General features: G+C 46.7%; 1 long non-coding RNA gene across 1 annotated transcript in view; it reads left to right on the forward strand.

Moving 5' to 3' along the window:
* Positions 1-18,171, forward strand: part of LOC117867131 — a 35,507-nt gene extending 17,336 nt beyond the window's left edge. The window contains exons 2-3 of the long non-coding RNA XR_004643315.1: positions 16,329-16,412; positions 18,021-18,171. This is a non-coding gene — a long non-coding RNA (uncharacterized LOC117867131). The remainder of the gene's footprint in view (positions 1-16,328; positions 16,413-18,020) is intronic.
* The last annotated feature ends 2,863 nt before the right edge of the window (positions 18,172-21,034 follow it).

The raw sequence follows: 21,034 nt of genomic DNA on the forward strand, positions 1-21,034 counted from the left end.
TTTTATTTTTTTTGTTGTGTGTTTTTAAAGCCTTCTCATGAATAAGAATCTGAATTTATCAAGGCCAGAGGCAACCCGACACAATTCAATTTCTCTGCTCCTTCAGCTGTCTCTGTTCCTGGAAAAACATGAATCAAGGTAGTTAAAACAAGAGACTAGGAGTGACAGCCCAAAACTAGAAAACCCCCAAATTGACTCTAAAGTTGAGTAGTGAGAACAGATATCTTTCAACTCTAGGGGCCACAGAACAGCTCACCCAGGGAGGTTGGGGAAAGCTGTAGGGGTAAAAGTGTCCAAGGAAAATTGGATGCAGAGGAATTTGATATTTCAAGTCAGTAGAGACTGAACATTGTTGCAGCTTTCTGAGGGCTGGATGATCTGTGTGAAATGATCTGCTGTAAATGGTTGTCCACCCTGCACAACCCACCATCCTGGGTAGGACTACTTGGATTCCTTTTTGGCAATCTCCATTGATAGGCAAATGGACCATGGACCTGAACTCCCCTCCTAACCCAAACCTGGAAGGATCGTTTCAAGAGGTGAGGCATGTTGTAGGGGAAAAGGGAAGAGATTTGCATTGTCCTTGTCCCTCCTGTTCCTGTTCTGTGGACACGGGACTTCTTTTCTGGGACTAACAATTCAATACCTGTCAGCAACTCTAGTGTTTTACTCACCTCTCTCTCAAAGGAAATCGAAAGAAATTATGATAGAACCACTCCTGCACTTGTTCAGGAATCAGATGACCCAGGAGGTCCTTCCCAGCCTTATAAGGACTGCAGAGTCCAGCTCTTCACACTCCCCGAAGTATGAGCTCTACCTGATGGAACTGTCCTTTAGTTTGTACTGTTTACATCCAGGCTAAGTCACCTTCTTAGGACTGCACTGTCAGAATTAAAATCTCTGCTAGCTGTGCAGTGAAAGGGGAAGTTTATATTGTAACAAAACCATGGCCATGTAGGAATTCACTTCAGTTACTGTGATGCAGCCCAAGACTGTTTAGAACTTCCTGGTGAGATCTGGGACAGAGAAGGTTACTCATCTTGTGCAGTAACAGAGGTTCTTCAAGGTGTGTCCCCCTGTGGGTGCTCCATTTCAGGTCCTGCCACCGTTGCTCGGAGACCTTCAGTAGCAGTGTCAGTCTGGGTCACACATGCGCAGTAGCTATCTCACGGCGGCGTTGGTACCTCTTCTGGCGCGTGTGCAACCCAACCCCCTCAGTTCCTTCTCAACCGTCCTCCGCCTGAGACAGATGCTCCTTGTGTGTCTGATGCCCCAGTGAGTCACACATCCCTCAAAACTGCACTCACTGTAGTAACCTAAAGGCAAGAGCCAAGCGTGACCATGATCTCCACCTCAAACTAATTCTGGGCTCAGTCTTTGAAAGTTTTGATGAAAAGAGCATCGACCTCTCTGCGGAGAGAACCATGCAAAAAAAAAAGAGACCATCTCCTGCTAGGTCGCTGTCCTCGGTGCTGACACCACATCATTGAGGCATTGGGCACCTCCAGTAAAGTCTGCACCAGGACTTCTGCCAAGCCCAAGGCAAGAGACAGGAAGTAGAGGCATAAACATAGTCACGCCTCCTCCACTGCACCAACAACACCAGTGCGAGAAACGGCACCAAGACCCTCCCTGACGGTCATGGTGAGATGAGGCTTAGAACACAGACCCTCCCTATCTAAGCGTGTTGGACACTGACACTTAAGCCAAAGGAGAATTTCCATTAGGAGCCAGAATTGTGCCTGTCACACAACTGAGCCAATCAGAGTTTTATCTCTACTCTACATACTAATGAGTGCACCATGTTCTGAGTAGGGTGTCCCCAACTTCTATTAGCAATGCCCGCTAAGGAACTTCTGGTTTTGAATGCAAATTAAGCAAGGCTAACTGGTCAGATGGGCTTCAGAGATGATTATTCTCAGTGCAAGAACTACAGCAGAAGCTGGTATTGATTCAGACTCCTTTGCAACTGCAAAGAGTGCTGGTGCTTTAACAAACAATAACCGCTTGGCTTAATGCGTAGGGGGCAGGGCCAATCCAGGTCCTTACTGGATTGCTATTATCTCTGTTTCCACTGCCAGACCCTAGAAAAGTTTCCATTTTTAGAGAGATTAGCTCATGACCTGGCATAAGATGCCAGACTGTTCCCATGGTGTTGGGGGAAAATAGTCTTTGTAAAGGTTACACTGACTGACCAGATAATTTAAAACCAAAAACCAAAAAAAAAAAAAACCCTCACGAATAACCGAAGTTGGTTGAAGTGACTTTGTTTTTCTGGATCTTCTAGACTAACAAATATTGGCAGTAGGTCAACGAAATGGGGATCTAGAGCTAGATAGACATAATATAGTCACTGGGTTTTTTGTCATCAGCACAGTTTTAAAGATGCACCTGCTGTTTCTAGTCCCTGAATCATTCACATGGTTGCCAAAAGTGTCCCCAATCGGAAGGCAGGGGGGCTCCAAGTCTGGTCAGGCACCGCATTAGAAGAGGCCTACAGCCACTAAACTCACCAGGAAGTCTAGGACATCCTTTGCCCAGCTCTGTGAAAACTGCTCACAGACTCCAGACCTGACTAATGAGTGAGGCACTATTTAGCCAATGCAGGTATTCCTGGGTCAAATTCTGTGCAGGGAGGTCAGACTCGATGATCATAATGGTTCCTTCTGGCCGGAAAATCTGTTAACCACATAATACTGAATTACAGTCCTACTGAAGTCACTGAGAGTTGGTGTTTGCTCAGAGTCTCCGGTGACATTTCATTTCCTAAATGAGGGTCTGGTCTAGGTGCCTAGCTTCAAGCATCTGACTTTGAAAATGTTAGACTATATCATTTGGAGGTGACAACTGTGTGATCTGTTGTGGAACTATGTGACAAAATGCAATCAAGCATGTCTGGACAGCTCCCCTGCCTTCTATCATGGCTCCATCTCTACCGTAACTGCTGTGAACGTTCCAAGCCTTTCAGCCAGCCACTTTTGGGGGGGTTGTAACAATTTGTCAATTTTTCTTTTATTTTTCCCAAATGTGGCACTTCTCTCAAAGCGACCTTGGTCCTGAGGTTCAGAGCAGGGACCATTCAGTCCAGAACCAAAATAACAAGTTTAAGATCCAGTATCTTATCAGCCATTGGGATTAGAAATAGGAGCTTCATAGCACTAAAGAATACCAAATAACTCTTCCCTTTCCAATCATATGAAACGTTTGTTTCTCGGATGAATACGTTGTGAGAGATCAGACCTGAAAGAGGAGACCTTCAGATTTACAGAGAAGCTAGCTGGAAAGCTCTCAGAAATGATCTCAAAGCTTTATTTATTAGTTTCCCTCTCCCAGCGAGGCCTGTGGATTCATGGTACTAGGACTGCTTGGCTTTATAGCCAAAGGGATGCAAAGAATAGTACTGCTAGGAACATTGAAAGCATTTTAAAATACTTCCCAGGAGAATGAGGTGGCACATATGGACTAGGTGATGGTGTGGTAAAAATGATTCACTGGCCCTTGTAAATAATGCAGCCCCCACAAAAGCATGTGAATAAAACCTTTGATCAAAGCTGCATTGCTATAGGGGAATACAGTCAAACCCTGATGCCATTACTTAGCAGCCTGTAGGAATCAAGTGGGATCCGGCCCTATGACATTTGCTTGCATAATACCTAGCACAGTTGGGGGGCCCCCCCCAACATAACCAAGGCCTCTGATATTGCAGAAGCACCTAATGTTAAGAGCCATATAACCTTTGTTTTCCCCATTTCAGAATGTAATTCTTTTGGAGGAGGGGCAGGGGAGGATGCTGTGCTGGTGATTATGCTCTTTGCTTTTGCATAGATATGAATGGTGGTGGTTGCATGAAAAACTTGTGGAATGTAGAGATCAGTAGCCCTAGAGACTTCAGTCTCCTGTCTATAGAAAGGATCAAGCATGAGAAGTAGCAGTTACATGTTTGTCACAGACCACCCACTAGTGTACAGTTAGACTGGGATTTCCAAATGGGCATAGATACTTAGCTCAGCCATAGAGGGAACACCTCTAGGGATGTGTGGGAGGAGTTAATTCTCCCTGGCTCGGTCAGTCCTTGACCTCTCTACCAAGATTACCAACTAGGGGAGCCTAGGGCGATGCAAGCCAGTAGGCGGAGCGCTGGTGAGAGCCACAACTTGCCTTGCTAAAGCAGGTCTCCGAGGGAGGATCGTAGCAGTGCCGTAGCTTGAGGATTTCGAGAGAGTAGAGCATTAGGCTGTTTCTCCGGAGAAGAGGCTTTGTCTCCGTTTCCTCATGTTAACTCTCGATGCAAGTTCTGCACCATGTTTGCTCGTGTTACCAGGCCACACAGCTTTCTTACACTTGACCCTAATGTGGGGAGAAAAAAAAGAGCAACTTAAAATATATATTAGGGCCTTAGCCTGCCTTCTGTCCCAGCAGGAGAATTCCACTCAATACTACAGAGTTCTAGAGGTTGACGTATGGTCTGTGTTTGTGTTTAAAGACTTTTTCAGGCACCGGAACGGTGTATATATTTTTGTTGCTGGAGAGACAAAGATAATCAGGCTGCAATCAAAACTTGTCCCCTGTTATCTTGACAGTTATGATTATGATGGATGGAGATGGGTTTAGAAGATCAAACACAAGACAATCTGTACAGCAGAACAAACCACCTTAGATTTTTAAATGCCAATGTGACATCTGGTGGACTCAATAAAGCAAGTCACTTTAAAATCCCTCCACTGTCCCCCAACCCCCTTCTTTATAGAATCGTGGGCTTAGAAGGGACAGCAAGGGCCTTTCAGCCTAACCCCCTGCCCAGCTGCAGGAATTATAAATTAATAGGTTTCTCCTAAGCTATTTTAATTTTATTCCACATTTATTTTATGTGCTTCTCTGATAAGGGTGGACCACTGAGTGAAACTGTAACAGCAGGCTTCTCTTTCTCTAACCACTAGTATTTTTACATTCCTTCACACTAGTTTTCTGTGTGGAGGACTTTCAGAAGAAGGTAACTTTTTAAAATCTTTAATGTGGGTGCATTGAGAGAACTTCATTACATGCTTACAGGATGTAAGGAAATGTTTCTCAAACCATGCAGATCAAAATCCCACCAGAGACCCCCAGTCACCATATTACTGATTGGGACTGTCATAGCTTTAGTGAGACTGCATAACCATAGATAGGATGGTACCAGCCTCTCTCGCCAGTTCTTTTCTTTTACCCTTTAAGCCATAAAATATTACAGGAGTGCTGGAGTGTGTGAGGCTGCTCCTGAGATTTAAGAGGAGGATGTTGCATTTGTTTGTCAAATGGTACATCGGAAGCACCATGTAACCTTCAGGTTGAGCATCATTTGGGGGGAAATATGAGAAAAGGAGAAATTGGGCTGAAATTATGCTTTGGAAGCAAAGGACTTGCCTTTTCTATTCATGACAGATAAAATGCAAGATTGACACACAATGGAGTTATTTAATTTCATAGTATGTGGCTTCTGCAGAATGTGAAATTTGCTGTGATTACTTGAAGCAAAACAGGTTTTTTGCATCATTCTGTTACTGACACTGCCACCATGAGCAGCTGGAAGGGCCGCATAAGTTCAGCGCTAGGCACAGGGACATCCAACCATGTCCCACCAGTGTTTAATGAGGGTTCTGCCCACAAATCCTCATGCATGGCGGGGAATACTGACATGTAAAAACATGTGGCAATGGCTGACAGTTACTCCCACGCATCTTAACCATGCCCTGGATATTTGCACCTACTCCTTGCAAAAGGTTTTGCTCCAGCAGGGCTAGCAGGTTGGCGGGGGTGGGGGGGAAGCTGATCAAAACCTTGTACAAAAGGGTTCTCAATCAAAATCTGGCTGGCTCAGTTTTGAGGCCTGTTCTTGAGAGATACTGGGCCGTTGATGGGAGGTGAGGGTGCTCAGCTTATCTCGGGACCAAGGCCTCTCCCACGACCATGAAACCAGCTGAGATTCATTTGCTTTTGGGTTGGTGGCATATTTAGCCCTGCCCGGTTCTGTCAATAAGCCCTAGACAGGACTAGGCAATCATGGAGTGAACCAGTGCCTGCACTGAACGAGCTGTAAGTGGAAGAAAATACGGGAAAGTTCCCGTGGAGGAACAACATGGGAGTTCAATGGTGATGAGATCCGATGTTCCTGTTGGGAATTATTAAATGGGAATGTGGTGACTCCACCTTTTATTTGGAATTAGTGGATGCCTGAAAACCTAGCTCAAAATGTAGTTAGAAGCGAAGTATAACTCTGGGCAATTCATGCAACACAACATTGTGTTAAAAATATAAAAATGGTTTGCAAAAACCAATCGCATTCAAACCTACATTCATTTACTAACATCGTATATGGCAGATCTGAATAATTTTTCATAATTTAAAAAAAAACCACTAGAAATGTGACTATTATCTGTATCCCCATAGCATCTAGGAGTCCTAGGGAGTAGGACCCCATGGTGGTAGCCACTGTACCAACACAGAACCAAAAGACAGTCCTTTTCCCCTAATGAGCTTAAAATGTGAGTCTAAGACGAGAGACAACCAATGAGGGAACAGAAGGAAAGAGTGAGACCTTATTGGTCAGCATGATGGGCAGTGGTGTAAGGCCACTGATGCACTAAGCATCATTGGTTTGTTGTTTGTTTGTTTTTGTAGGCATCATGGCAAAGGAGAGCTTTAAGGAGGGATTTGAAGGTGAATAATGAGATAGCATTGTAGTTGTTTCCAGGGAGCTCATGGGACAAAGCACATGGGACAAAGTTAGTGCTTTGAGATCCTCAGATGGCAAATACTACAGAAGTGCAAAGTATTGTTGTTCATGTAAACAACAGGACAGTGGGTTGATCCACACCAAACCCTAGGATAGACATTCTGCGTTTTCAAAATATGCTTGTTAGTTACCAAACTAGGGAATGATCTTTATACTTCAATGCCATTAACTAATCTTCACCACATCCCCGTGAGGTAGACAGGTATATATTATTATCCTTACTTTACAGGTTGAGAAACTGAGGCAGAAAGGTGAAATGACTTACCCAGGGCACCCGTTAGTCTGGTACTGAGTCAGGAGTAGAACTGAAGAACCCCTGATTCCCACAACTGTAATTGTACCACCATATACTGCCTAGTTCTTGGACTTCAATGTCCATTCTTAAGTCGTGTGTGTGTGTGTGTGTGTGTACACACAGTCTGAAGAATGAGGCACTGTATATAAAGTTCTTTTTCAACTCAGAGGCTTTTTACATTAGCATAGGGGGAAGAAATAAACTCTAATTACCCAGCTGTTTTATGTGTCCTTCCCAGCTGAAGGAGCAGGAAGGAGCATGTGAGGGTGGGTTTCCTAACCCTCACAGGTGTCTGTGTGCCTTTAAGCACGGCACAATGTGTTTCAAACCACTTAGCTTTTACTAACCCCTAGAAAGTTCCTATTTCTCTATACACCTCCTCCATACAGAATAATGATTTTTTCTTCCCTGCCAGCAGAGCTATGGTGCGGTGGCTGTGATGAAAGACTCCGTCTCACCTAGTCATTAGCTTACACACAAAACGTCCACCCCAGAAATTGCAGCAGTGGCACTTAGTTTTCCAATGCTTCTATTGGGCAAACACTGCGGCTGGTATTTCCCTGAAGAAAGAAGTTTGCTCTCCAAGACTACATGCGTCTGGAGACAGTGCTGACCTGTGAGAGGGCATTGAGACAGTCTCTCCCCTCACCCCGTTTGTGTACAATTATTGAGGTTCTCTGTCTCTGACACGCTCTTGCTCTTTCTCGCCTACGCTCTTTCAGCTCTGTTCGATAATGCCCTGTGGGCACGACAAGCCATACAATTGGTGCCAAAGTGTGTGTAGGCAAGAGAACCCTGAGCTCTCAGGGGGATGTAGATCCATGCACTCTCCTGCTCTACCTCATAGCTAAATGTAGAGGTGGGACAGAGGCCTTCTCAAAACACAGGAGTCACACCAGTCCCCCCTCCCTCCCCCCCAGGCATGGGTTAAGAGCAACCTATTTTTCTTCAGCTTTATCTGGCATCGGATTTAAACTGTTCCCACACAATGTAGCAGCAGTTTAACGTCCCAGCTTAGCTTAAAGTGGTGCAACTTTCTTGTGTGGGAAAAAATTGGGGCTTTTCTACACCCCACCCTGTGTATATTGCACCAGATCAGACTCCTTCGAGACCAGCTGTCCCCAAACTCTGGGGCATGCCTCCCTAGGGGAGTGTGGAAGACCATCCAGGGATGTGTGGCAGAGCCCAGGCCAGCCCCCACGGGGTACAGGATGGGAGTGCCACCTAGCCCGTCTCCACTTCCAGCTCTGCTCTGGTCCCACCCCCAACTCCACACCTGGCCCCGTCCCGAGGCTCCGCTCCTGACCCTGCACCAGCCCCCAGCCTCTGCCACTGGCCATGGCTCTGTTCCTGGCCCAGGTACAAGGCTGAAGGCAGGACTGGGAGCAGAGCCGCAGGCCTGGCTGCCAGACCCCACCACAGCCCAACTGCGGCTCTACTCCTGCCTCAACCCCTATGTCGCATAGATATGGCCTTAGACATTCCTATTTAGATTCTCCAGGCCAGAATCAAATGAGACCCCCACCCCCAACCGCCACACATTCACACCTGGGTTCATCGCCCTCCTCCCTTTCAACTCACACCTTCTTCCCGCTTTTTGCCATACAAGGGGCTATGACAGTCGTGGACACTGGTGGAGCAGATGTAAGTAATTCTAAGGGGGTATATTAGAATGGAGCTTACCTCATCCTCTTTCTCTGTTACACACGGCCTCTCTCATTCTGTCTTGCCCACATGCCCACAGATTACTGAGGGTCTAAGACTGTAAAATCACTCTTGTCCTGCCTACATGCCAGGCTTTGCAAGGGACTGGTCCTGGGCAGCGATAGACTCTCCATTGAAATACTTGGGACTAGATGCCCTCTGGAATGAGCAGGAGGGGATGGCAGACTCAGGAAATTCTGGGGTTCACGTCAGAGTTTCTTGGGGAGCAGAGAGGCTTGGGGGAGTTCGGAAGAGGCGAGAGGAATGGATGGAGCAACCACGACATTTTGCCAGCCTCTCTGGTGTGAAGAGAAGCTGCCTCCTCCATTGCAGCCACCAGCTCCTCTGCCCACACATGCCCCCCTCCAGGAACGCTGGCCCAAGGCAGGTGTCGATGCTGCTTTGGTGCCCTATTAACTCCTGCATATCCACCAGGCTCTGAGGAGAGGCTGTAACTCATCCCTTGGTCCCGCCCCCAGCCTTATGCGCTAGACTTGAAATGGACAGGGGTGGGGAAGCATTTTTGAGTCTCTACTCACCACCTCCCATGTCCCCTGGCCAAGGTCAGCAGGCCAATGGTATGTGTTTTCCCCATAATAAAATTGTCCTTCCTAATGAGGGATGGGGGCGTGTGTCTCCTGTGTGTGTGTCTGTCTGTCTGTCTGTCTCTGTGTGTCTCTGTCTGTTTCTCTCTAGCGGTTAATGTATAACAGACAATAAAAACAAAGCTTGCAACAAACAGGAAGAAATTGAATAATCTTTTCTATGTCAGAATGTATTAAAATGCTTTGACTCTCTCTGGCTTAACCAGTTGGGCAGAGGCTCCTGCAGAGCACGATAATCATGAAGGATTGTAACCTGGCTTAATAGCTGTGGATATTTTTCAGTTCATTGTTGTCCCCTCCCTCTTTTGTTATGGTACATTTAAAATATCCATTCAGCATATAAGTGGATCAGAGCATTGTCTGAGGGACAATTCTGGCCTTCGAGGGAGTGGACTGGATGATCTAATAGATCTTTCCATCTGTTGCATTTATCCCTCTGAGACACTGAAGGTTTGAGGAAGGATAATCTTGAGGTGAATGCATTGCACTGGGACTGAAAAGACCTGGGTTCAGTTCCCAGCTCTGCTGCAGGCTTCCTGTGACATTGGGCAAGTTACTTAGCATGTCTGTGCCTCAGTTCCCCAGCACTAAAATAGGAACTAAAAACACTTTTCTCACCACCTTTCATCTCTGTAGATTGTTGTGTAAGTCCTCTGAGGGAGGGCTCGTTTCTTAGTAATATGTAGTGACCGCCATCTCAGCCAGCACACCAAGGACTGAACCAGAGACCTTCAGAGCTGTGTGTGTCTCTCTCCAGCTTGAGCAAAGTTGTGAGACAGCGTAGCTGGGAAGCTGTAAAAGACACTCATCCTCTGTGGATCAGGCACGGAGCGGGGTGTCTAGCACCTTGGCCAGTGGGTTAGAGCAGGGCAATGGAAGTGCCAACCTTGGTTGAAATCCCTCAGCACTGCTATAATAATACCTGTTCTGTCCTTCATGCCTGTCTGAGGAAACTGCCACCACATCCATGGGCACATTCACTGACTAGGCCTTTATTTGAATGACTGGAAGAATGTGTGAACAGGCGAGACTTGGGCTAGAGATAGCTTTTGTGAACATTAATATCGTGATTACACTGACTCAATGTCCAAGCTCTGGCCTCAACATTACCTGTCTTAAGAACTCATTTATTACAGTGATAAATCATGCTTAAGCCGAAGAATCAGAAATAATTGGCTGAATATCCTACTAGCCATTTTATCCTCTAGGCCTTTCCTCTCTCCATTTATCCCTTTTCCCGCTTTCATATTTATTCTCTGACCGTTTGTATTTTATTTATTTATTTATTATTCTTCACCCACTTTCCTTACATTTGTTTCCCCTCCCCCCTTTTTTCATTCTGTTCTTAACTCTACCTTACTCTCATGTCTGAACTGCCCTTTTCTTCCCCAGGTTTTGTGAAGCCACAACATAGACATGTCCTGGCTTTCAGAGGTGCTGATATAACTCAAGCAGGGGTGTCTGCCTCTCTTCAGGGGCTGATCCACCAAACAGGAAAAGAACCTGCTACAGCTGCTGGATGAAGGAGTTGAGTCCCTTATCTGGAGCAGTTAACGTCTGCTTTTAGCACTGAGTCATTAGAGGCATTTGAAAATGAGACCTAAGAAGGGAAGTTGTTGTTCCGACCATCCACAATGCTGGTTGACGACTGGAAACTGCAGCTGCTCCATCTGACTGCTCCATCTAAGTCTGCCCAGTTAACGATGAGCTGAAATGCTGTCTGATACAACTGACCAAGGTGTGAAATCTCTACACTGGGACGCCAGTGGGAGTTTTGCCTAAGTAAGGATTAAGGGACAGATCATGCCCCAAGTAGAGGGAGTGGGGGGGGGCGGAGAACATAAGAACGGCCGTACCGGGTCAGATCAAAGGTCCATCCAGCCCAGTATCCTGTGTACCGACAGTGGCCAATGCCAGGTGCCCCAGAGGGAGTGAACCTAACAAGCAATGATCAAGTGATCTCTCTCCTGCCATCCATCTCCACCCTCTGACAAACAGAGGCTAGGGACACCATTCCTTACCCATCCTGGCTAATAGCCATTAATGGACTTAACCTCCATGAATTTATCCAGTTCTCTTTTAAACGCTGTTATAGTCCTATCCTTCACAACCTACTCAGGCAAGGAGTTCCACAAGTTGACTGTGCGCTGCGTGAAGAAGAACTTCCTTCTATTTGTTTTAAACCTGCTGCCCATTAATTTCATTTGGTGGCCCCTAGTTCTTGTATTATGGGAATAAGTAAATAACTTTACCTTATCCACTTTCTCCACATCACTCATGATTTTATAGACCTCTCTCATATCCCCCCTTAGTCTAGAACCAAGGCAAGGCCAAATAAATCCTAGTGTGGGGTTTCCATGTAGGTGGGCCACTCCCTGAGGAGTAGTACAGCTGTGTGGCCCTTCTAATGTGCACACATCCCAAGATCCCATGGGGAAAATGTCATGGGTTTAGGGCAGCGCAGCAGTGGTTACATTTCTCTGCCACTATTCCCTGGGACCCTGACTTCGCAGGAACCTAGCTCCGGTGATCTCTCTGTGCCTGGTCCTCAGACACCTGCCCCAGAAGGGAGTTTACGTGTGGGTAGGGGTAAGTGGTGGGGAGTCAACACTAACAATCTTTCCCCCATGAGTTTGGAGATGTAAGAGGCTGTGGAGAGCAGCTATCTCCAAGCTCTGCTTGTTCATCTCCTTCAGCTGGGTCCCAAACTCCAGGACGGGAGAAATGATGCTATTTAGAGTCAGCCACCTCCAGTAAAGTCAAGCCATTTCCAAAGGCTTTCAGCACTTCCATGGGAAAGAGCAGGCATGACGCTGGCAGATCAGGTGCCAGCTCATGGCAAAAGCCCTGTGTCTTAACTGAACACTGACAAATACAGGGCTGGAATCAGTCTGGCTCACCTGTGTTTTAGTGGTGTTAAAATAGGTATTAGAAGTCTAAGCATGTGTTTAGACTTTAATGCAGGCAGCAGTAACTCACAAGCATTCAATAATCTCACTAGAATATCTGTATCCCATGTTGTAAGGTAATATTTGAGCAGTTTTTATTGTGCACCTTGGTCACTGTGTAACTTACCAGAAAAGAGAGAGATATTCAACAGAAGGTGTTGTGTCCTTCATAACAGGCAAGGTCCAGTGACACCAGACTACTGTGAGACATGAAAGAGGACAAAAGACTTTGTCTGCTCTCCACCCACTCCCCGTGAAGATGAGTCTTGCAAATGGATTCCTCCCGTCAGCTGAGCTTGAAGCTCAGAGCACATGGTAGGAGGGGGATAAAAAAACTCCAAGCAAGGAGTCCGTCATCTCTATGCCACTTGGACTTTGCAGGGCAAGGATTTTCTAGGCATAAGCTAGAGATGCTTAGCCTGGGTTATCCCTAAAGGACATAGAAGCTTCTATAATAAGCAAGCTCTATATTCCCTTTTGACCTTACGATTGCAATGCATTTGTATAGATATGTTCACTTGCTTTAACCTTGTAACTAACTCGTTTTCTTTCCCTAATTAATAAATCCTTATATAGTTTATTAGAGGATTGGCTACAAAGCGTTGTTGGTATGAGACCAAAGATGCGATTGACCCGGGGGTCAGTGACTGGTTCTTTGGCTATAACCTGAATATTGCTGTGATTCTTGATGTAAGGGACCATCGCTCATGAAGGCAGGCTCACCTGTGTGGCAAGGGGACTGTCTGAGACTCCATGGTTCGACTGTTACAGTCCTGAGGGGTTTCCACTTGATTGGTTGTGAGTTCCGTACTTCGATCTCACCAACCAATTTGGGGTTTGTGCCCTGCTTCCTAGCTGTCTGCCCTGAGAGTCACTGCAGGTAGAATTACAGAAGGAAGGAGGATGTTCTGGCTGTGAGTAAGGAGGTCAGGGCTAGGCCTTAGCGTGCACTAATCAAGTCCTTGAGTCACAAAAGCTCATGTTATCTGGGGCATACCCCTGGCATGTAAAGTGTTCTCACCTCAGCTCCTCTAAGAAGAGACACTGCCCACTTTGACTGAGCTGTGATAAGTGCATGCAAGCAGCACCGCTGGCTGCAGTTGGCATGGGGGGCTTCCTGGAGGAGGCCATCTTGTACTCTATCAGAAGCCGCCCTTCACCCATACCAGTGTGCAGGTGTGTAAATGGCTACACAAGGCAATGGGGAATTGGGACCTGTATTATAATGGGAGGTTAGTAGCAGCACCACCGTTAGGGTTGCATTCTGAAACAGGCTTAAAGTGAGGCACATCTGTTTGTTTTCTCTAGAAGTAGCTGGCCTGTGGGGGTGACGCAGAAAACTGAAGACACATTTCACACAGGTTAATTTCTTTATGTAGTGTTTTGTTTGGTTCCTCATCAGATACTATTAATAGGAAGGCTCTGGCACTGGGCTCCGGCTGATATTTGTCCTTAGCCGTCTGACCTTTCCTTGTCACCAGCTTCTATCACCCTGATGTACCAAACCACCCCATCCCAGCACTGCATTCACTGCACCAAACACCCACTGCTACGGTGGGAGAAGGTAGTGGGCTGAAGGGGTGAAAGAAGAGACTGAAGCAGGAATGGGAAGGTTCATACTGGGGTGGGGGTGGGGAGGAGGAGGAGTGGGTATAAACTCTTCAAGAGGCTTAACTTTCCAGTCCTTTGCTTTCGTGGGCTTGTGTGAGATATGTATGGAGCAACCAAGGGTGGAATTCACAAGGGGGACTTAGTTGCCACCTAACTTTGTAGGCACCTAAATCTGAGTGGAGGTTTTGAGGATCTTTTGAACTTAGCAGTTTGGGGCCTACTTTAGGCACCTAAGTTTCTGCAGCAAGGATGTGCCCAGCTGCCTCAGGCCAGTGGCTAGTGAACGCAACTGGGTGACCGGAGATGCCAGTTCAAGTCCCTGCTGCATATTAGGCAGATGGGGGAGTTGAATCTGGGTTGCTCAAATCCTGAGCAAGTGCTTTAGCCCCGTAGCTCCTTCCCGGTAAAAGGGCTGCTCTGGCTTGTGCACCTAACGCCAGAGAGGGTTCGCAGCCGTGACTCCTGGGTGGAGGATGGTGCCACCCTTGAGTTAGGTGCCTAACTCCCTTTGAGGGCTGAGCTTAGGACACCTTCCCCTCCCCAGCATTTCCTATTGGCTAGGGGGAGCCTGGGCACCTAAGTGGGGTTGTGACTTCCACTGGCGGGCAGGGTGCCTGTAAGTTAACCTCTGCAACACTCCACCTGGGGTGGGACTCACAAGGGAGACTTGAGTCCCACCCAAACCCTTTCGATCACTAGGGTTCATATGGAGACCGTGACTAGGGCTACTCGCTGTTTTATGCAACAGCAGAATAAATCCACATCATTCGGGAGCGTGTGGTGTTGAGCAGCACTGAGAAATTCTGAATGTCCAGGATTCAAGAGTTAATGCCAATTTTTCAGTGTGCTTATTTAAAAAAAAAATTAAAAATGCACACGGTTTTGGAGATTCTCCTATTCGGGCTTTTTATGGTGGGACTCTGACCCCTTTTGAGAAAGTACACCAGTTGAGTGCAAACTAAAGAGCGCATCTCCTGAATAATGCATGCCGTGGCAAATGAGTTTAATACATTATCCAAGTACATTAGTCGGGGGGGGAAATATCATTACAAATATCTTTCTAAAGAAACCACAAGATCACATTCAAAAGGGGCTGCGATGTTCTTATGAATGTGTGTGTGTGGGGGGTCAATTCAAAATTAAAGATAAAGATTATGCAAGCATGGGATCATTGCAATGGGGCAATAGACAGTCCAAATGCTGTCTAAATTCACCTATTCTTGACTAGCAAAAGTGGCAATATTTTACTCCTGGGGGAATTCTGTGGGACTGCAGAAAATGCCCTCCCCGAATTCCTGTGCTTCCCTGCAGAAAACAGCAGAGAAGCCGCACAGGGAGGGGGAACAACCATGGATGCAATTTGTGGGGGTGCAGGATGACCCTGGATGCAGTTTGGGGGGGGTTGTCCCCCAACAGAGGCCAGGCATGGGCGTCACACAGGGTTATATGTCACTGCCCCCCTCATTTCTGCACGTGCAGAGCTGCCCAGCTGAAGGAGGCTGTCTGGACTCTGCAGCTGCTCCCCTTCTGTGTGCTGGGAGCTTTCCTGCTCTGTGTGCAACAGGGAGTGCCTGCTGTGGGGCTGGGTATGGGGGAAATGTGGGAAGGGGGTAGGGTGGGGGTAAGAGGCAGTGGGAAACAAAGGGGGAGTGGAATAGGGCAGGGAGAGGGGGCCAAGATGGAGAAGAAAAGGGGACAGGGGAAGCAGGAGCCCGGCATCCTCTCAGTGGCAGCTGGGGTTCCCCCATTAGTCAGGCCCATTGAACCTACACCTGCTGGACCCCCCCCCCCAATGAGTCCCCCCACCCCACTGACCCCAACCAGCTGCATCTGGACTCCACCACAGCAAGCCCCACTGAGCCCCCCCACACCCAGACCCCGGCCACCAAGCCCCATCTCCTCACACCACCACTTTCATCTGAATCCCCTGCAGAGTCCCATTGCCCCTGCATCTGGGAACCTCCCCCCTCCCTCCCCCCCCCAGCACCCTGTGCATCCAGATCTCCCACTGAGTCGCCTGCACCCAGATTGCCCCACACACAAACCTCTCACCCCACACCTGGATTCCCCCCATACACAAACACACACACCAAGCCCCTCCACACTTGGATCCTGCTGGGCTGAGCCAGCCCACCCACACAAGTGCACCTGGTGCAGAGGCGAAGGGCCCCAGGGTGTTTCTGGGGCAGGCCCAGCCTTGCACTGTGTCAGGGTCAGGTACAGCCTCACTGCCAAGTCCCTGTACTGGGGCAGTTGGGGGGCTTCAGGGGGATCTCACACCTCCATGAGCCAGTGGCCTGTGCTCCCCACTGCCATGCTGCTCCCCACATTTATTTATTGACAACAATTCTACACACACTATTTTAAAATTCTGCAAATCTTATTTTTTGGCACAGAATTCCCTCGTAGTATTTGGAATACACAGCAGAGGTTATGGACTCTCCAGAGACACCAGAATTCCTGGGCTGCAGAAATTATTGGTGAGCGCCTCCAATTTGGAATTCATTCCTTATTTTATCCAATTTAGGCATCTTAATTTTGGATCCAAATGGAAATCAAACTTCCCAGCAGAAGGAAACCGAACGTTCTGTTTGTGTTTTCGGTCCTTCCATTTCACTGGTGTGCCTATCCGAGTCACATCAGCATCTCCTCCAGGGAAGGGGAGCATTTAACCACCTTTATTATGAGAAGCAAATCAATGGTTGGTGGAGAACCGGGTGGGGTGGGTGGTTGTTGGGTTTTTTTCCCTGCAGTGTCTGCAGCAGCTTTATTAACAAGGCTATTTGAATAAATTTCAGACTCACCTTTAGCATGAATGAGGAGCCATTTCAGGATCAGAACAGATGGTATTAGAAGCACAAAACTTCAGAAAGCTCTAAACTTGATACCACCCCCTTTTCCAGGTAATTGAAGGAAGGGGTTGGTATTAATGCTTGCCAACTGGCAGTTGCTCCCTATGTGATTTAGCTAGATAGACCACACAGTCTGTCCCAGTAAAGGGGCTGGCTCCTCAGCCCAGTAGCTGAGTTGTGCAGGGGGGAACAGCACAGAGTGAAGAGGGCAGGTAGAATCCCCCCAAATCTGCAGAACTGCTTCTTGCAGCCCGAAGACCCAAGCGACCCTGGGTGTGTGGGTGATATAGCAAAGCGATACGCCCACATTTTTAGTGGCTGGTTTCCAGGAGGACCATAGTCTGCTGCTGCTGCTGGCTAATGGAGTTGCTCTTCTAGCTCATGGAAGAAGCCTCTGCTACAATACTGACTGTCCCAGGTTCAAACCCCCATGCAGAAGGGGATCTCTGCATATGTTCCTCTAATGCAGGACAGGACAGATCTCTGCTGCTCTCCCTTGCACAGTTGAACCACACTGGTTAACAGGACATGCTAGAGAAGAACTATCTAATTTCTAAAGTGGCTCCTTTACTGAATAGAGCTGATGGGGGTGTTTGACCCACCCCGAACAGTGTTCAGAACTTAGATTGGACTTTGAAATCTGTGCTAAGCTGCATATTTGTATGTGCCCGTCCCCAGGAGCTCAGGTGGGTTCTGAGCAAGGATGTGTTTGACTAACGTATTTGGTTCATTATTCTCCATGTGGGTGCAGATGTTAAATAAAACCTAAGTCTTTTTAAAGTACATGAAACAGGGGGTTGGTCTATTTAAATTTCAGAAATTCTAATGATTAGGGGCCTGAGCCTGCACGGTTGGTAGGGGAAATGGGTGGGAGTAAGAAGTAGGACCAAACCCTTTGTGGTTGAGAATTTCAAAGCAGCACTTCTTTGCTGAGCGGCAGACACAGGGCTTCTTTTTCACAGCCTACCTTCAATGCTCGTTTCTCAAGCAAATGTAACATTGTGTTGCCATCTAGTGGCTGAAAAGGGAAGGCTTTAAAAAGGGTACCAGGAAAGAACTTGAGTTGGAGCGGGATACGCTTAGTAACATTTTATTGTAGCACCTAATCATGGACCAGGACCCCACTGTGCGAGGTGCTGTATAGTAATTACTGCAATGTGCTAAAGAGGAGAGGAAAAAATTATTTAAAAAACTAGATTTTTTTTTTTTTTTTTTTGGTATTACAATGGCGCCTAGGCCCCAACTGAGATCAGGCCTCTCATTCAGGCCCATGTTCCACAGAATCCAGGTCTTCTAACTCCAGTCCAGTGACCTAGTTACCAGACCATGTGGCCACCAAGTCCTCTACCTCCTTTGAGCATAAAACAAAAGCAAGGTGAGCACTCAGAAATCAAACGACTTCTTCAAATCCTTCTGTCTATCCCTCCTGTCTTTTCCCCATACAATTTTTAAAGAAAATTTAAACTTGGTTCTCATTAAACAAAATTAACACACCATAAGTTTTGTCTTTTTTGCGGCACTCCATCTGGTAAGGTTTTTCTTTTAATTATTTTTAAACTGCCCCAATAAATTGTGTGTGCTTAAGAGGAACTTCTCATTAAATTGAAATACTTTGATCTCTCAGGATCATCTCTTTTTAAAGAGGTAATGATGTATTTAAAAAGAATTTTCAGCTGACCCAATTTCAACAGCAGCTTTATTTCCCACCCCTTTCCCGCCCCCATCCAAATGCTAGGAGAGGCACATGTCTTTTTAAAATGGATACATCCCTCACAACTGAGGGTGGGAGCCAGGGATCAGGCGTAGCATTCGGGGGGGGGGGGGAGTGGCAGGAAGTGTTAAGACCAAAGTGGCAGAGCATCTAGGGGAAGGGAAGGCAAATAAGAACCATACAGATGGTGTGAATAAAAGCTGCAGGCAAACCAATAGCTACGAGTACACTATATATAGATGCCCAGCTGTTTCTTTCAGGTGTTGTAACTCAAAAACGGAGGATGATTAATTTTGAAAGTTGAAATGTACAGCGGATTTTGATTACATCTGAGTGTCTATAATTTAGCTACTTAGTAAAATTAACTCAATGTTTTTAAAGAGATGTGAGCACAATGAGAGAAATGCAAGTTTGGTTATATGCTTTTTTTTTTCCTTTTGATTTGCAAAGTTTATTTTTAACTTCTTAATTTTTACCATGTATTCCTATCACCGCAGCCAAATGAGTTTGCTTCCCCCTGGTGTCAGCTAAAGACAGCAGCACTCAGTTTTTGTGCTTTCACTTCCCTTGGTGGGCTAGACTTCCAAGCACTCTTGAAAAATCTGGCCCCAATTTTAGGTGTAGAGAGCTTAGCTCCTATTGAGACACTTACAGAAGGATCAAGGGTTTGGTTTTCCAAAACACCTGTGTGATGTAAGAGTACAACTCCCACTGAAAGTCGCTGGTAAAAGAGAAAAACAAGTAGTTGCTGGGGTTCAAGGGCTTTTACTATAAAATTATTTTGCTGCAGTTTTGTAAATGAATTGTGAGGAAATAAGGAATTTTTGATTGCTGTGAAGAGAGATGGGCCTCTGGAGACATTCACATATGACAACAGTGGGGATGTACTCTCTCTGTAATGAAGTACAGCCCCTGGCAGTGGAATACCCTCAACCCTTTCAGCCAGTTCAGATCCCAGGGCTGAAGGCTGTCACTCAGGAACCAGCCTTTGACAGGAAGATTACAAGCCCACCTGCCTGAGGTAATTTGTAGTCACAAGTTTGGCCCTTCAGAACTAACGAAGGACTTTTCCTCCCCTGTTTTGAAGGACCCGCTGCATCCACCACCAAGTTGTGGTAGGCTCTGATGCCAGAGAGTCAAATTGGCGATAGGGAGTGTTTGAAAGCCAGATTTTTATGGGGGGGGGAGGGATGGAAAGAAAAAACCTGTGTTCTGCCACAGTCAAGTGCTAGAGGAAGTTTTGTCATTGACTTCAATAGAGCCAAAATTTCATCCTTTGGAAATAAAAGTAGATACAGTCATCTTTATTTTAGTCCTTTTAGGACTAAAATAAGTTATTTTTCCAGTTAATTGTGTGCCTTTGATAGCACTGGATGTAGCCAATCACCCTCTTTTGTTTGAACATTTGACACCGAGGAGAAAATGGCAGGAATGCGCATGAAGAGGAAGATGGGCCCACTCTTGAGCCTGGCCCCAAAGCCCCTTCTAAACATCACCAGACCCCGCTTTATAAAGGAATCTTTTAAATTCAAGACCTGTTGTTTTTAGGGTTCGTATCACAAAAGTGAATTCCCAAAATGTCTAGGTAGTTGAGTCCCTTGAGGTGATTGCAGAAGCATCCCTCCCCACTAAGCTACTTCTCAAATGACTGGGGCCTAGTATGGCCCTGGGAAAACAGTCTTTGACTGCAGAGATGCTAGAGCAGGGCTTGTGGAAAGCAAATTTACAAAGACTGAATTTTGTTCCAAAAATGAGGTCTATGCTGAAGGTATAATTGATGCTGAAGACCATCTGTGCCAACAGACCCTGCAGTACCAAAAAGGAGCTGACCTCACACCTCTGCACTTAGTACCATATTCTGCACCACCTAAGATGCAGACAACTGAGACAATTTTGTGACCAGACTGGGCAGTGCTGAAGACACAGCAGAAGCCACCATGGCAATTGAGTGCTCCTGAGTTATTGGGGAATCAGGAACAGAGAGGTAGAGCAAGTCTGATGCCACCTGGCTTCATTGGAGGACCAGAGGAAGGAAAACTATCCCTCTCTCTCTCTCTTAGGGGAAATATCAGACCATGGGCCTGGACCAACATCTCAGTGTGACTGGGGCCAAAGCACGTCTCATGGCCTGCTCCAGAAGATGCTGCTTAAGGCACAAGTCTCTTGGCACCTGTGTTCTCTTCTTGAACAATTTACAGATAGAGCACCTTCCTTCAGATGCCCCTCCAGCAGGCCCCAGAAACACTACGTGTGTGGTGGGGGAGTCACTATTGAGGACAGCTACCCCACATGATGGATAGTGTTTAAAAGCTAGTGAGGACATCCCACCAGGCTAAACCGTATATAATTACTACCTACCGAAAACCTAAGGATATTACTATAATGAACTATAAATCATAAACACAGACAGAAAAAGCATGAGGTACAGTACCACATAGTGCTCTGACTCAAGGAGCAGGTGCTAAGAAGGAACTGAGGGGGGTTGGGGCAGCACTACCCTTAAATACCTGGGAGGAGGGGCTGCTGTACCATGAGTGCT

This window comes from Trachemys scripta, chromosome 17 (genome assembly GCF_013100865.1).
Source record: "Trachemys scripta elegans isolate TJP31775 chromosome 17, CAS_Tse_1.0, whole genome shotgun sequence".
NCBI classification, from domain to species: domain Eukaryota; kingdom Metazoa; phylum Chordata; order Testudines; family Emydidae; genus Trachemys; species Trachemys scripta.